Genomic DNA, 18,680 nt, shown 5'->3' with positions numbered 1-18,680 from the left:
TCTTCTAACAACCATCCAACCGATACTATCGTTCGAACGACTTCTCAGAACTGTAATTTCAAGTGTATTAAAGTCGTATTGAAATCGTGAAAATGATTTAATTCGTTTAAAATTTCTGCGGTTAAGGGTTTTGGTGTATTTTTTTTCGTTCCGTTTTTGTTTGCTGTATCCAAAACACCGGAGGCAACCCTAGCTTACGACCTTTGTATGTGAAGTTTTTTAATATTATTTTAAACAACATGTTTTTCTCCTTTTATTTATTTTGTTTGTTTAAGCTGTTTTAATATTTGCATTTCAGCATAGATACATATTATTTCTAGATTCGATACCAATATTAATTTGTCAAAAAAATATTATACTATCCCAAATATCTATAGTGAAATCTCGTATTTTTGATGTTTAAAATACAATTGAGAAAGAATGAGATCTGAAAATCTGGAAGAGCAAAGTTTCATAACTCAGGATAAGCCCAGTCGATAACTTAATCAACCATAAATTTCCTTCAAACCTTCTCTACGATTCTCTTCTGCTGAACCATACAAAGCCTTCATCAAATGTCCCGCAGACTTTTCATCTATCACACTTAGCACGAAACCCTTGTACTCCACCAGAAAATTCCACATTTTTGTCACAAAGAAAACACCAATTTGTTTCCATCAAGCCCGTCGGAAGTTTGGGAGCAGTTGGCGTTGACAATATTTCTTGTAATTTACTCTATAAGGGACAGAATAAATTTGTCCCCGGGAATTCTTGAGTCGAATCACGGCGTCCGCGACAGATGTTCGCATTTCACTTTGAAATTTTTCCTTTACTTCATTGTTAAACTGAGTTGAGCAATGTTAGGATTTTATGATTTAATCTTCGCTGGAGGAAAAATTCCGAAGGTTCAAGATCAACCCTGAAATATCAACTTGAGTTTTATTTACAATATAGAAATTGCGATGCTTATTGCAAAATACTCAATCTGAGGCCATGGTTTAGTGTATGATCCTGATAATCAACTAGTCACTCTGCAAAATAAAAAAGTTTTGTATTCAATATTACATTGATATAATACGATACATGTAAGCTTAAGAGGCACTTTCTAATATTCGTAATTTTACCATGGACTTAGAACGCAGTTGCATCATTGACAAGAATCGGTAAAGTTGATCAAAAACGTTGCTATTCAGAAAATATACAAATTAATATTCTGAGTCTACAATGTACAGCCGGTATTAAAAGCTCCCACTACTAGGTACCACTGCCCTGCCTGTTTCTGCTCCCAAGCAGTCAAATTTGAACTATTCGGACGGCTATTATACTATGTAAATGAAATTTGTACTCCTCGTCTCAAGATCGTCTAGAAGTCGTTGTGGTCTAAGGGATAAGACGTCCGGTACATTCGTGTTGAGCATTGTACCGGTGTTCGAATCCCAGGCGGGTACCAATTTTTCTAATGAAATAACTCAACAAATGCTCACGATTGGCTTCCACGATGAAGGAATAACATCGTGTAATAAAAATCAAACCCGCAAAATTATAATTTGCTTAATTACTAGTGGTAGGTCCTCTTGTGAGTCCGCACAGGTAGGTATCATCACCCTGCCTATTTCTGCGGTGAAGCAGTAATGCGTTTCGGTTTGAAGGGTGGGGCAGCCGTTGTAACTATACTGAGACCTTAAAACTTATATCTCAAGGTGGGTGGCGCATTTACGTCGTAGATGTATATGGGTTCCAGTAAACACTTAACACAGGTGGGACGTGAGATCGTTCACCCGTCTAAGAAAAAAATAAATAAATAAAAAAGATGATGAAGAAGTAGTCTGGCTGACTCTGTATTTCTGGTACTGACTAAAATTCCGTGCAGGCGATTTGTGAAACAAAGCTTAAGAGTTTTCAGCGATGACCTATTCCTGATTAAGCTCCAAATAATTACATATCTAATTACAGTCAGATCTAAAAGGTGATAGACAGAAGTAGTCAGACATCTTAACTTTTCTTTGTTTACTTTTGATTGAAGATAGAGAAATAAGACAGTCATCCTTTCAAAGCAAAGTGTTCTTTGGTCTTCAGTGACTTTTTAATACTAAGCGAGTCATTCTTTCGTCTGACCATCAAAACTGTAACAAAAATGTAGTCGTCGTGGCCTAACGGATAAGACGTCGGGTGCATTCGTGTTGAGCGATGCACCGGTGTTCGAATCCCGCAGGCGGGTACCAATTTTTCTAATGAAATACGTACTCAACAAATGTTCACGATTGACTTCCACGGTGAAGGAATAACATCGTGTAATAAAAATGAAACCCGCAAAATTATAATTTGCGTAATTACTGGTGGTAGGACCTCTTGTGAGTCCGTGCGGGTGGGTACCACCACCCTGCATATTTCTGCCGTGAAGCAGTAATGCGTTTCGGTTTGAAGGGTGGGGCAGCCGTTGTAACTATTCTTGAGACCTTAGAACTTGTATCTCAAGGTGGGTGGCGCATTTACGTTGTGGATGTCTATGGGCTCCAGTAACCACTTAACACCAGGTGGGCTGTGAGCTCGTCCACCCATCTAAGCAATAAAAAAAAAAAAAAAAAACCAACTCTTAAATTACAAAGCAAGTATGCCAATCGAATGTAATAATATTTATCATTTTAATAGCATCAAAAATATTAAAAGCCCATAATATCCATAGACGATCGACTCCTTCTAATCGCCTTGGATTTCCCTTCGACCATTAATAAACGGAATGCTGTCATTTTACTCACGATATTACCGTAATTATAGGGATACCCAATATTATAGTCAGTTTTAAGTGGCTTTTGATTTCTTTCGAATGAATGAAACATTGGTTATTAACTGTGGATATTTATGCGGTATAAAGAATATTTTTAACGGTATTTTATCATTGATTTGTACACTGGAAAACTGAAATATGTCCACGATAATAGGTATACAGTAATTGTTATATCGTATTATTTTTACTAATTATATCGAAGTATATTATGTGAGTAAATATTCTTAGTTGGTTCAGTGATCCGAACCGGCGAGAAACTCAGCGGGCTGATGTTTAGATTAGGTTGCACTTCGAACTCTTTACCGAGTGGGACGTGTTCGACAAGTGTATAATCTATGGATCTGATGGATCCGTAACGTTAGTCCGACCAGATCTCTGAGCAAACCAGCGGACCACTTAGCGCTGCACTTCACCAGGCAACTGACCGGAACCGATGGAGACTGGCAGTCGACAAGCTCAAACGGAGTCACGATCCTCAGTAATGAGGGAGCGATGGAGAAGAAGAAGAACGACTTATCAAGGGAGTTTAATAAATTATCGTGTCTACATATTGTGTAACGCATTGAAATTCAGTTACCGTACATAAAATAGATTTATTTCTCCATGATCATTAACACAATTAATCCATAAGAGTACAAACAGAAGCGCAGCTGTTGAAAAAATGACAAATAATTGCGCTTTTTTTTCCACAAAGGGGTGGGTGTGGAAGATTGCGACAACAGGGGACGTAAACAAAAGGTTTTGTTTAAGTTTTAATATCTCACTGACGACTAAAAGATTCAGCTAGATTAAAAATGTCCTTTTTGCCTTCGTGTGTGAAGGGAAGAGGGTGCGTTTTAATATTAGTAATAACGTACTGTGAATCATTTGCTTTGCTTTGAATGTATATTAAGACTTTGTAACGTAGGAATGTTTTGTTTTTACGTTGACAGATAACTTGAAATGCGACTGGTACACACAAGCCATTTAAATCATTTTGTTTTATCCATCATGCCATCTGTCCCAAATTAGGGTCACCTATAATTACGTTGTGAAACAAATACATAATTATATGTTTTAAAATAATTAAAATACTAACCACACAGACACATTACTGGTGGTAGGACCTCTTGTGAGTCCGCGCGGGTAGGTACCACCGCCCTGTCTATTTCTGCCGTGAAGCAGTAATGCGTTTCGGTTTGAAGGGTGGGGCAGCCGTTGTAACTATACTTGAGATCTTAGAACTTGTATCCCAAGGTGGGTGGCGCATTTACGCTGTGGATGTCTATGGGCTCCAGTAACCACTTAACACCAGGTGGGCTGTGAGCTCATCCAACCATCTAAGCAATAAAAAAAAAAGACAATGCTAAAATTTGTAGGTAAATGATGTACTAATGATTGTACTAAATGATGTATTCTTTCAGCATGAAAGTCGTTGGCGAGACAACTTGCTGCACAGTAGGATTGTAGGCAGCTAACTAAATCATATGCTTTTTGCTGCCTTTGCCGTGGAAGGTAGACCACCTACGGCCCACCTAATGGGCACCGCTTACCGACGCTTTTAGACATCGGCAGTTTCAGAATTTTCTTTAACTAAAGTTGACATTATATTGCGCAGCAGCATACTAAAGGTAGACGAGCTTACACATCTGATGCTAAGTGTTTTGGATTTGGCATTTTTGGTTTTATATTTATACGTTTTAAAAAAAAGAAAAAGTATACATTTGGTTACTCTGTAGGTTTATCTAAAGAAAAAAATCCTCCTTATATATTATTAGGTACCTGTGTATTAATAACTCCGACGGTAAAATAGCTTTCGGGTCAGTAAGTCGGCCGGCGGCAGCTAATCTCCGCGCAGGTAATGTAGTGGAAGGAAAGCAAACGTCGCCGGTTTCAGGGAAGACACGAAATTAGGAGTTATTCATATTGAAATTCAATTTTCTTTCGCTTGAATATATGTAAGGAGCTATAATAATAATATACTCCCAACAAATTCTTCTTTTAATATAGAAAATTGTGTTATTTGTAATAGACCGAGGGAAACACACACACTGTGTAGTCGGTAGGTACTTGTACCAGCGACCTTTCGGTTTCTTTCACTAAGCAAACATGTATATAAGAGCAAACTAGTGTTTTTATTAACAAGTTACACTAACTGAGATTTACGCATTTTTCTCAAGAGATGTGAATTTGGTGTTTACAATAACCGCTTCGTACGAAGTGAATTGTGAATTGGGGGTAGCTGTAAATATTAGTAACGGATGTCAGAATAATAACATAATATGATTTCATTCCCTAAATGCAGGCAGCGCAGGGTCAGTCGCTGTGGCGAAGCTTGGGGGAGATAGATAGATAGATAGATAGATAGATAAAAATAAATATAATAAATAATGGTACCTATATAAATAATTCAAATTCTATCCGGTGGTATAATTTACCTGCTTGAGACAGCTGCATAACAAATCTAATCTGTGACAAAACCAAAATTACCCCGAAGTGAACAAACTATAAATAAATTAATGAATTCCCTAGTAACAAACGCCACATTGTTCTTCGCGGTCATCTAAGTCTCTGAGAATTGCCCACAGAAACTGAAGCCCATGTTCTACGAAAGAAACTGCTGACAAATTACTTTATGGTCTCTGCCAATTCTTTATCTCGTAATTCTCCTAATTTCTAAACACCTTAGTCAGTTCACTGAAAACAAAATAACGGAGTCATGGAATTTCACGTACAAACAATAATAGCATTGAGGCAAATATTCGTCTCGCACTTTTCATCTCCGATCTTAATTGTAAAATATGTGGCTTATTAAAGTGAAACTTTTTTATCGACGTAGGGAAGAAAAAACGTATGTAACGTTTTTCGGTTACGCGCCATTTTAATTTCTTCCGTTACGCGCCATGTCTACTTTATTTTTATTTAGTTTGTTATCAACAGATGTCGCTGCACGTAAATTCAATAATTCCTGAATCGCGGTGACGAGATATTACACAGTTGATAGACGTTCTCGTATTTCTCTAGCTGTATCATACCTACCTGGCGTCGGGATACAATGATCATGCAGGCGGTTCCCCTGGGGTGGTTGACCCTTACGATTATTTTTATATGTTATAAGTTTCACTTCTACCTTGTGTGACTTGCACACACACACATTTATTTAATTGTACGCTATGGACTATGGACATGCCCTAATAAGGAAACCGCAGTCACTGATTCTTAATTAACGATCTGAAGGAAATGAACTGAAATGATTTAACCGCCGTAAATTATACAGTCGGTGATTGAAACGATTCTGTTAACCATTGATTTCGTGATTAATTCAAATCAGCGATTAGAAATGAGATTCATTGCGAAATCCGGAATAATTAAGATCATTCATCCCAGATCGGTAAAAAATTTAATCCTACCGGATACACAAAATATTGATTACAATGAAAAAATCTTAAAACTAAAATTCTTTGTGACGCTTCGCTGTTTGACACATACGAGTATTCTTAAGTTATTTTATTTAATTAATGTCGCGTTCTCATTTTAATGTCTATAACCTGTACGCAAGTGCAAGCAATAAGTCGACAAGGTTTGATCTCAATCGGATGAACGGTATGCTAACGCGTAAAATACGACCAAACAAACAAACATTGATTATATTTTATTAGATAGTGCAAGTATAATATGAATTGTCTCTATAACTTTGCTATAAATATTACAATATTAAATAATATTTACTAACAATCACGCCACGTTAACTGGTCCCGTGCTAAGTTCGTAAAGAACTTGTGTTACAGGTACCAGATAACGGATATAAATGTAAGATTTTTATTATACACATACATATATTTAATATACACCCATAACCCTGAAAAAGACATTTATATTTATCATACAAATATCTTCCCTTGGCGGGATTCGAACCCGCGACCCCCTTGTGTAGTGACCATGTCACTTACCACTACACCAGACGGCCGTGAAATACATAATAAAAACGACTATATATACAGCTATCTAAAGAAAATAAAAACATGATATTCACACGCCACGATTTAATCACAAATACCAAAAACGTTGATTCCGATACAGATTGATAATTCAGTACGAAATGAAACGTTCAAATCCAGACACACAGCAAATAATGCATTTATGAAATTGGTCATTGTTAATCAGTCGAGCCCTGCTGTTTGTAAGAGCACAACGCTAATTAATAATTCGATTAAGTGATAGCGTTATGAATCCGTTGTTTGCATGAAAGCGTAGCACAGTTTTGTAGTGTCTGCTTTTAGCTGTTTAAACTGATTTACTGATGTTCTGATGTATTTGTTGGTACTATAGGTCCCGCAGTAGTCGAAATTCGACTATAATTAATTGGAATTGTAAGTTTCTACACTATTATGATTGTATTTTATACTTCTATAATCACAAATTTCGCCAAGGGTACACTATAAAAAAATATTAATACTTAAAGGTAAACAATATTCTATTCTGAATATGACAACAGACGTCAAGAACAAAAGTTTGACAATAAATAGTATGCATGCGTGTGTGCGTCAAATACATGGTATGTAGTGTGTGTAATATTTTCTTTATTGATTTAATGTATCTTTTATGCATTATTTAAAAAAAAATATTAGCATTGTGCACTTCTTTTCTATATTCTCTATAAGTGTGGAAAATTTCATACTCCTCCGTCCGCGCAATTTTCGTAAAAAGGGATACAAAGTTTTTGCTTCACGTATTAATATATAGATTGTTGTTCCGAATACTATATCCTGAGGTTTGAGCTCTAATCTCGATTGAGGTATTGGGGGACTGGTTAGTTATTCTTGTCTCGAGAGTCCTCAGGTAAATTTTGGCACCAATTGACTTTTGTAGGCAGTAAAAAGCTTATCATAATCAAGAGATTCTAGCTGGTGGTAGGACCTTTTGTGAGTCCGCGTGGGTAGGTACCACCACCCTGCCTATTTCTGCCGTGAAGCAGTAATGCGTGTTGGTTTTGAAGGGTGGGGCAGCCGTTGTAACTATACTGAGACCTTAGAACTTATATTTCAAAGTGGGTGGTGGTATTTACGTTGTAGATGTGCTCTATGGGCTCCATTAACCACTTAACACCAGGTGGGCTGTAAGCTCGTTTAACCATCTAAGCAACAAAAATAATCATCTAGTATCGTTTGGACTCCCAATAAGCTGCCTTATTTTCGGACTACCAATTCTCTAGCCGAATAAGACCTAAAGACTATCGCGCTTAGAACTATAAAGAGAAAGCCAAGATAAGCTAGACTAGAAAAGGAAAACCCAGAGCAGAATAAAATCTATTATACTTTATTGAACACCAAAACATATTATGTTATTTGGGAAATTAATGAATAAGCTGAAACAATTAGGACAATGAGCGAATGATGTCTATCGCTATAAGCGATCTCTTTCACACGTCGGTTTTCACGTAGGAAAATTGCTAGAAAATTTTTTTGTGACACGTTGCGTTGTACTAATCAAGCAATAATGATTCAAACACTACAAAATCTATTTAGTAAAGTGCATACAGTTTGTCTTCACTAATAGAACTTTTTCGGCTAAAACCTTTTATCTGAAATCCAATCACCAATTCCAAGTTTAGGGAACCATCATAGAATTACGGAAACCTTAAAGAACTTAACACGAATTTCTTTTCGAGCAAAAGAAAAGCAAAAATCACTTTGCGGCCTCAAGAGAAGAGAAACCTTATGACATGAAAAGAACCCTCTCGAATTTACAGGAAGGGTTCCTTTTTGAAGGAGCGAGGTTCGAGTGCCGACCTGAATTCAGGAAGGGGCCAAAATATATCATCGTTGAGAAAAATCTGTTTGGTCTTCAAATAACGAGGTTACCCTAAGGGTTTCTGCAGAATAAGTATAAAAACTACATCAAAAATCTTACAGCAAACTTCGTTTTTGCCATCCAGCAGCATCAAAAGTCATATTTTAATTATTTATTTTTTTATTGCTTAAAAGGAGCCTATAATAAGAAAGTTATAGGATTATCTACTGTGGCGGGTAGCCATCATACAACGCAAGATAATTGACAGATGCCTGAATCTCGCTTACGACATTTTCAAGATAAAGCGCATATATACAAGTTCCGAACAACAACATTCGGACCGTCGGTCTACCGAGCAATATCATCCGCTCGGTGGAAGATCTTCCCTTTCGTCGCTTATCCCCAAACTGGTGACCTGCGACGAGATGTGAACACGCAACCTTCTGATTCATCATCAGTGCATCAAGAACTTCGGCTACCACAATCCCCGCATTCTCGCAGATAAAAGCACGTCATGGACAGTTGTCCCACAGCAAGCCAGCATCGCAGCCTCAACAGGACCATCGCAGCCGACTCACCGCGCTTCCTGGTCCTACGGCACGCACCCACACTGCCTCATCACGCCGCTACAGTTCATCGCAGCCCACGACCGGATCATCAACGCTTGGGGTCACACATCTCCGGCGTGGCAGCTCTGCATCACATGGACTACGCACGACACGCACGCAACATTCAAGCTCAGTCTAGACTCACCACAGACTTCGAGCAGCACTAGCGACAACCACGCAGCATTCAAGCTCAGTTTCGACTCACCGCAAACTTCGAGCAGCACTGGCACTTGCAAGCTAATCTCAGCACGGACAACGATAACTAAATATGACACGACCTCCAGTCTCGGAGGGGAGTGATGTGGCGGGTAGCCATCATACAACGCAAGATAATTGACAGATGCCTGAATCTCGCTTACGACATTTTCAAGATAAAGCGCATATATACAAGTTCCGAACAACAACATTCGGACCGTCGGTCTACCGAGCAATATCACCCGCTCGGTGGAAGATCTTCCCTCCGTCGTTAAACATCCCAAATCTACCAAATTCATTGTTGGAGTCTCATGCTTACGTATTTTGATGTCAGTGCTTCCTTAATTTTTTTTGTTATTTTTTAAGTGCCTTTTTATTCACGAACAAATCAATCAGTTCACGGCAAGTTAGATGCTAAGTAGTACCCGGAATCTTGGGTTTTTTTTAAGATACAGACCATCTTATGCAGTAATCGAAGTCTTTAACCATAGCAACGTGAATTCAGCTGCCCTCCATGATTAACCATGGTTCAGTAGACTGATAACGTTAGCAGGCTGCTTTTTGAAGACGGAGACGAAACAGCGTGTCTTTTAAACTTTACACAGTTATACAAAGATCTACGTGAGTAGAGTTCAGCATTGACGAACGCCTGAAGTGTCTAACGTATTGCAAAATACACGTGGACAATGGGCATGTACAATTGAAGATCAAATGTTTGCGCCAATGTGCATTCGACTTTTTTACTGGTGGTAGGAGCTCTTGTTAGTCTGCGCAGGTAGGTACCACCACCCTGCCTATTTCTGCCGTGAAGCAGTAATGCGTTTCGGTTTGAAGGGTGGGGCAGCCGTTGTAACTATACGAGACCTTCGAACTTATATCTCAAGGTGGGTGACGCGTTTACGTTGTAGATGTCCATGGGCTCCAGTAACCACTTAACATCAGGTGAGCTGTGAGCTCGTCCACCCATCTAAGCAGCAATGGACACTGGGCAGGGAAGTACAGTTGAAGTTCAAACATTTCTTCGCTAATGTGCCTACGACTAGCAACAGGCGACGCATATAGCTGTAATAAGAGAAAAACAATTTCAATGTCTGTCTAACTAAGCAGAGCTATATGGATGAGTAGTTTGAAACACTAAAAGTGAGTAATAAACGTCAATGAATCACGTCAGAAACGTCACGGACCATTGATCGGCTCTTTGACTCCACGCTCATGTTCCGTCCGCAATGAGCTGCGAAATTATTAGCCGGGAAGCTGGATGAAACGGATGTTTGTCAGTCTCTTTAAATAAAATTTTGTGGGCGTCGTTGCGACGGACAAAGCTGATCTTTACTTTTAAGGATAATAAGATGTAAGGATCTTCTTCTTCTTCTTCTCAGTCGTACGTCAATGCACAATTTTTATGACCTAGAAAGCGAAGCTTAAAAGATAGAAAGAAAGAGTAGAATTCCAACATACATAGTATTGCTGATTAAAAAAGTCCGATTTTCCTACCACAGTTAATTTTTGTAACTTAATACCTGATAATGAACTAGTTTCATTATTTAGATCAGTTAGAAATGATGATGAGCTTCATGTATTTGTTAGCACCATCGGGCGTCAGAGCTTTATATCAGCTAAAAAAACAGACTAAATGACTTAACGAAAGCGAAATTTCATTCAATAATAGAGCTGTTAATATTTTTACTGTGATGGAATAACATCACGTATAGATTTAACTCTTTTTAATACTATGATACCGTATTAGCTTGGTATGTATGTGTGACTTCAAATATGTCTTTTGTATACATTTTGACAAAATGTTGGTATTCACTTTGCTTAATCTTTTTTTTATTTTTTTATTGCCCTTGTAGGCAGATGAGCACACGGCCCACCTGGTGGTGAGTGGTTACCATCGCCCATGGGCTTCAGCAATGCCAGGAGCAGAGCCAAGCCGCTGCCTACCGCAAAATCTATGCGCTCCTGTCCCCACCTAACTCTAAATGTACGAGAACTAACTGGTATATCCATTAAAACTCGCTTGGACAAGAAGTAAAAGTTAAAAAAACACGATGACCCAGTAAGAATAATGTAGCACATCGATCCAATAAAATTGATATCTTTCAATACATTTGATTAATAGCCGGCCAATAAGATGACTCGCTAACGCTCCCTTGAATTGGGCTATCATTTTTCATGTTATATTAATGAATGTCGATAAAGTTTTTCATTTTGATGTATTTCTTATTACATTTACGAAAGTTGAGGGTTTTTTTTTGTTCACCGTCTCATTTCGGTTTGATATCGTTTAATGAAAATGAAAATGGTTGGTTTGCTTATGTTTAAGCGGTTGTAGATCCGTCTGTCAGAGTGTGTTGATTTTTTATGTTGAATATTAAAGAAATAATATTGGAAAAATATTAAATGTATTGCGAGCTGTCCGGTACACTGTACCTATTTCTGATGCAAAGTAGTAGGTAAGTAATTTTAAGATGTTCTAGAAAATTCGAAAGTTGTATTACTGCTTGCTATCACAGAATCGTGTTACAATCGTACAAACAATATGACCTGTTTTTTTACAGTGAAGATTATCTGACAGTATTTTTTGATTCCGAAGATTATGTCCGAGACTGATTGAAAATGTAAAGAAAGGCGATATGCAGCTGCTGAGTGCAATGCTGCCTCAACACAGGTGATTCACAAATGTTTTAACAATTATTTTCTTTATCTAAAATAAACTTTTCCACAATCCACTCCTAAAATCCGAAAAAACCAAAAAAGTCACAATGAAAAATCTCCCATAAATCAGATGGGCAACCGTTCAAGAAACAATTTCCGTAGAACTAGGGTGATCAGACGAATCGGATACATTCAGCGAAGTCATTCTTTCCCATTATTGGCCTATATACCGCTCGATAACCCCTGACCTAAGAGGTTTTCCGCACAAATAAGCAATATTACAGTTTGTCCAAACACTTGTGCGCCAATAACCAGCACGTGTCGCTACGTATCTCAATTTGATCGCCACTTGTAAAACGATGGCAATCGAACAATTTAACGCTCTAAGACCTAAGAGTTGGGGGCGAAATTCAAATGGAGTGGTATTAAAGATTTACCAGATTTTTCCAAGCTCCGTAGATGAATTAATATCCAATGTAAGTGACATAAGTGTTTGCTTGATTTAGTGGGACGAAATACTTTTGCGGATAAGTATTTATAGAACACACAAAAAGCAGATTATCTATGTTATTTGCAAACCCTACCGTACCTATTTCAAATCAATAATCTGTTCACATTAGACTCTGCCTTCAGGCCAGTCAATGACTATGTATATTGTATATGTAGGCTAGAAAATAATTAGAATTAACAATATTTTTACAAAATGAAAGTGCAAGTGTTCAAGTTTAAATAATGATGGAAAAATATGCCTTGTGTAAGAATTTCTGACAAAACAACGAACCAAAATAAATGGAAATCATAAGTAGAGTCAGACTGTTAAAGCGAAAATAAGCAGAGGAAAGGGAAAGTTGACGTCAGAAGAACAGATGCTGTGATATACTTAGAAAGACAGTGGCACCAGGCTAGATGCCAAAGGTAAGGAATCCAACATTTTTGAAGGAATCTGGTAAGACCTATGCCTTAAGAAATGATTTCATTATCAAATTAAAGCACATTTGTGCGTAATAAGTATCAGAGTAATGACTTTAGTATTATTCACACTCTGAATACATGCATTTTACAAAATTGAAAACATAAAACCCATAAAAAAGAAAGCATACTGAAAAGTATATTCTTAAATTTAAATTTAAAACATTTAATTATGATTCACGTTTAGTAAAAACATAATAATAATATGTAAGTGACAATACCTAGTAAGCTCACATTCCAAATACCGGTCAATATATCTTTGAAGAAGGTATAATCGTCAAATAAAATTTTCGTGGTGCATTAACAAGATTATTTAGCTACACGTATTAGTGTTGCATTTACTAAGGAGACGAACAAAAATAATATGATAAAAACTTGTAACTAACCATCGTTAAAACACAGGTGTTTAAATGTTTTACTGGTGGTAGGACCTCTTGGGAGTCCGCACGGGTAGGTACCACCACCCCGCCTATTTCCGCCGTGAAGCAGTAATGCGTTTCGGTTCGAAGGGTGGGGTAGCCGTTGTAACTATACTGAGATCTTACAACTTATATCTCGAGGTGGGTGGCGCATTTACGTTGTAGATGTCTATGGGCTCCAGTAACCACTTAACACCAGGTGGGCTGTGAGCTCGTCCATCAATCTAAGCGATAAAAAAAATGTAGACGCAGAACTTACAATTTTCTTTAATCATCTGATTTTCTTTTTATTATTTACGATTCAATATTAACTTGATGATAGCGCAATAAAGATAATTTAAGGCGCCATGTTGCACTGTTGGATGTCTATTGAGATCGTAAATCTGTTACAGCGATACTCAAAGTTTTGGGATGCCGATATGAAAAATCAAACTGGCAGAATTGTGGATGAATTTGTTTTTTTAAGTGTTTCTTTCGTCATGTGATGCATTTATCCATGTTTCAGATGTAATAAGATCAAGTACACTACTATATTTTTGATTTTATTGCTTAGATGAATTGACGAGCTCATAGCCCACTGATGTTGAGTAGATTTCGGTCTCTACTCAACATCAGTGGGCTTATGAGCCCATAAGCATCAAAACGTAAATGCCACCTTGAGACACGATTTGGAAGTCTCAGTCTTTTTTATAGCATAACAGCTGCCTCACGCTTCAAACCGAAACGCATAACTGCTTCACGGCAGAATGAACACGGCGGTGGCACCTACCAGTGTGGGTTTACTACACGCTATACCACCAGTATGTGGGTTTGATTTATATTCCACAATGCTATTTATACCTGCCTTTCGGATTCGAACACCGACATAGACGCTTCGCTCGATATGAATGCGCCAGGCGACTTATCCTTTAGGCCACGACGACTTAACTTTAATTCATCTGCTCATCTTGTGATATGAGGGCTTAATCTTAATTACTAACGGCTATCTAATCCTATCCTTACTAAGTACTTAATGGTAGGCAGTGGCTTGGCTCTGCCCCTGGCATTGCTGAAGTCCATAGACGACGGTGACCACTCACCATTAGGTGGAGCGTACGCTCGTATTTCTTATAGGGCAATATAAATCCTCATGTTCACATATCTCATAGTAAGTATGCCGGAATTCTCTGCTTCTTTTGACAAGAAGAAGAAGAGTTGTGTTCTGTATATTTTTTTACATTTACGTAAATTTACAAAATAAACATTAATTAAATGGTTAATAATTATTTATAAATTTTACATTTTTAGAAGAACAAAAATAAAACAATTCACCGCAAGGCCTTTCTTTGTAATATACTTTCGCGCCGAAAAGATAAATCTTTCTTTTAAATATGAACCCTGCTTACCTGAATGCCCAATTTATTAATACTGTCCGGTGACATCATAAATTTAAGCAAAATTATAATTGCGTAATCACTGGTGGTAGGACCTCTTGGGAGTCCACACGGGTAGGTACCACCACCCCGCCTATTTCCGCCGTGAAGCAGTAATGCGTTTCGGTTCGAAGGGTGGGGTAGCCGTTGTAACTATACTGAGATCTTAGAACTTATATCTCGAGGTGGGTGGCGCATTTACGTTGTAGATGTCTATGGGCTCCAGTAACCACTTAACACCAGGTGGGCTGTGAGCTCGTCCATCCATCTAAGCAATAATAAAAAAAAAGCTGTTTTAAACTTACTTATGATAATTGTTAGATACTTATATCATAAGCATTTGAGAGCCGCTGGCAGATTGTGTGTTTTCGTACTTGAACTGATTTATCAGTGGGTGTTTATTTGTGACTTCAACAAAAGGGATTTTGGCGTCTTCGTTACGCTATTATTCTTGTGAAGCAGATTTATGTGATATACCCAAGTGCTTGCTTAAAATATTCTCAACTATCTAGATACACATTTGGATGTACTTGAGCCTTTACGATTTGTTCGTGAACGATTGTCAACGGGCTCACTACCCATTCGGCGAAAAACGGATATTGTTGCGTAGACGCGTGGGAACGAGCTCACAGTTCACCTGGTGCTAAGTGGTTACCGGAGCCGGTTATCCCATCCTTCAAACCCGAATGAATTACCGCATTATGCATAAGACTAATGGTAGGGCATTAGTAATAACGCAAATTATTATATTTTAATTTTAGATATTTCAAGTGTTTCTATTGTATTTATCACATAATTCCTTCATCGTGGAAGTAATTTGTGAATATGAGCGACGTATGTATTTCATTATAAAAATTGCTACCTGCCTGCTGCACTGGAATAAAAGCACAGTCAAATCGCTTGATATAAGAGCACGCAAGGGATTATACACTGTAGACCGTACACCGAACATCGTAGTTATAATCTATACTAATATATAAATCCACAGTGGTTTTTACGGATGTTCCGTTATAACTACTGAACCACGCATACGAGTAGGAAATACATGTACTTAATGGATAGGCTAATCTTTATATGAGTGTTGGACTCCCTAATAATAATGACAATAAATAATAATGTTCATTTTAAATACCCAACAAAGCGGGTGAGTATGGTGTATAATCTAATCTTTTATTGGTTATTTCTTTATTATTTTACCACTAACAGAGTTGGCGTTGCTCAACGCCCTGTAAAATGTAATTACCCAAAGTCACAGCCCACTGAGTTTCTCGCCAAAACTTCTCAGTCAGTAGCGATTCCGATCCGATGGTAGATTCCGAGAAGCACTGCTCTTGCTAGGGCTAGTGTTAGCAAATTCTCTCAGGTTGAACCCGTGAGCTCACTTACCCGTCCGCGCGTAGCTGGAATAGCCTCTTAGACTACAAGCGAATAAAAAGGGTAAAAGATGTAACGTGTGTTTTTGCAATTTACCTTAAATGTATAATTATACTAAAACTATGTACCTATAATTGATTTGTCTACTAGCCGGTCTACAAATCTCGAATGCTGCTCAAACACCTCTTTACTCTTGAAAAGCCGTCTCTCTCTTTCACGCTCTCTCCCTTTCAGCTCACAGACGTCCACTGCTGGACCCAGACCTCTGTCAAGCCTTGCATATAGAAAAACCGTCAATAAATATTTATTCGCTTGTATTCAAAGATAAAATCAGATGTTCATGCGAAACTATCACGTACAAACGCAGCAATGCCTCCGAATGTGCATCGATTACTGTATTACGCTGTTTGAATATTTTATTAGTATTGCTACGCGCTGGGGTTCGGGATAAATAAATGTTCCACCAAAGTACAACTAAAAACTGTATTCAACACTTAGAACACTCACAATCACTTTAAAATTCCCAATTCGCTTCTTCCGCTTCGCTTCATGTGATCCGTTCGCTAGTACGCTTCGAACTGATTACTAACTGATTGCGTGCCATCTCTGCAACTCTTTTATAGTCGAGACGAAATCCCTAGAATAGTCGACAATATTCCACAAAAGTCGAGTATTGTGTGTTTCTGTTATCAGACAATAGATGGCGTTGTACTTCTCGAGCGTTCTAAAATACAAGTGTGTGAGTTAATAACGACAATTACAACAACTGGGCTCATCCTAAGCTCAGTAAACGCTTAATCACCAATGTTCATTCTCTGATGTCGATTCTTTATTATTATATACCTATATATATTAATACGTGAAGCAAAAACTTTGTATCCCTTTTTACGAAAATTGAGCGGACGGAGGAGTATGAAATTGTCTACACTTATAAAGAACATAGAGAAGAAGTGCACACTGCTAATATATTTTTAAAATTATGCATTAATAATACATTAAATCAAAAAAGAAAACATTACACATCTACCATGTATTTGACGCACACACGCATTCATACTATTTCTTTATTGTCAAACTTTTGTTCTTGACGTCTGTTGTCAAATTGAGAATAGATTAAATATTGTTTGTCTTTATTAATATTTTTCTATAGTGTAGTCTTGGCGAAATTTGTGATTATAGAAGTATAAAATGCAATCATAATAGTGTACAAACTTACAATTCCAATTAATTATAGTCGAATTTCGACTACTGCGGGACCACTAGTTCAGTTAATCATTTGTCCTAATTCTAGCCCATCAGTCAACAGTTGACAAATGTAATATCGAAGCACAAGATCAAATTTTATTGTATAACGGCTATCTTTTTACTACCAAATAAATTTAATATTCATAAACATTCTAAATAATTTCGCTATTATAACATGATATTTCCGGGAACTGGTTTAATATTTTATACATAGTTTATAGTACCGCTACGATCATGCGATCGTTAACTTTTTGGATTTCCAATCTATACTAATCGATGTATCATCAATTTTAAAAGAGCATTAATTCAACTATGTTTTATGCCCTGTCTATTTCTGCCGTGAAGCAGTAATGCGTTTCGGCTTGAAGGGTGGGGCAGCCGTTGTAACTATACTGAGACCTTACAACTTATATCTCAGGGTGGGTGGCGCATTTGCGTTGTAGATGTCTATGGGCTCCAGTAACCACTTAACACCAGGTGGGCTGTGAACTCGTCCACCCATATAAGCAATAAAAATAAAAAATAAAAAGTTGTTGTCACATAAAAATGTGCCGCGAAATGTACCCAAGAATAGTACCATCCCAATATGTCGTAATGATTTAATAATGCATTTTTTTTATAATGTAACCAGTTTGAATTTCATAACTATAACGTAATCCAGACACTTTGGAAATTATATCTTGAAACAATTGTTTGTTGTTTCGTTTCAAAATTCGTTAGGCGTTAATAATTTGCGGTAGGCAGCGGCCTGGCTCTGCCCCTGGCATTGCTGAGGTCCATGGGCGACGGTAACCACTCACCATCAGGCGGGCCGTATGCTCGTCTGCCTACAAGGGGAATAAAAAATAGTTTTTCTATGCATCCGTTTATCTAAGTTTTAACTTAGTAGACTACCTTTTTCGATATACTACATATAAGGCACTCTCAACGTAAGCCAGGCATTTCATTAAAAATGTTATTATTCTATGCAGCTGTAACATCGGTAAAGCATGCCTACAATTTACCCGTTTATTTAAAAAAGCAATGAACATGTCTATTGAAATAGATGTTGTAACTACATAGTTATGATATTTAATATCATAAATCAACAGGAGGTAAGAGCGGTAAAAAGGTTTTTTACTGTTGTAAATGAGAAGACGGGCTTCAGATCCCATTTGGTTTTAGCTTGGCGCCAATTCAGAGCGACATCAAGATAAGTCGGAGTCTTAATCGCGGTTTAAGTCTCGGGAGCTTTACGGGAGAACATTAACCAATACTTCGTCAGAAT

General features: G+C 37.6%; 1 long non-coding RNA gene across 1 annotated transcript in view; it reads right to left on the bottom strand.

Annotated features, from left to right (window-relative positions):
* Positions 1-242: 242 nt before the first annotated feature.
* Positions 243-18,680, bottom strand: part of LOC134200937 (uncharacterized) — a 34,536-nt gene continuing 16,098 nt past the window's right edge. Inside the window, exon 2 of the long non-coding RNA XR_009976062.1 lies at positions 243-898. This is a non-coding gene — a long non-coding RNA (uncharacterized LOC134200937). The remainder of the gene's footprint in view (positions 899-18,680) is intronic.

This window comes from Bombyx mori, chromosome 22 (genome assembly GCF_030269925.1).
Source record: "Bombyx mori chromosome 22, ASM3026992v2".
In the NCBI taxonomy this organism is placed as follows: domain Eukaryota; kingdom Metazoa; phylum Arthropoda; class Insecta; order Lepidoptera; family Bombycidae; genus Bombyx; species Bombyx mori.
Note: the sequence above shows the minus strand (reverse complement) of the source record. Positions and strands in the feature narration are given on the sequence as shown.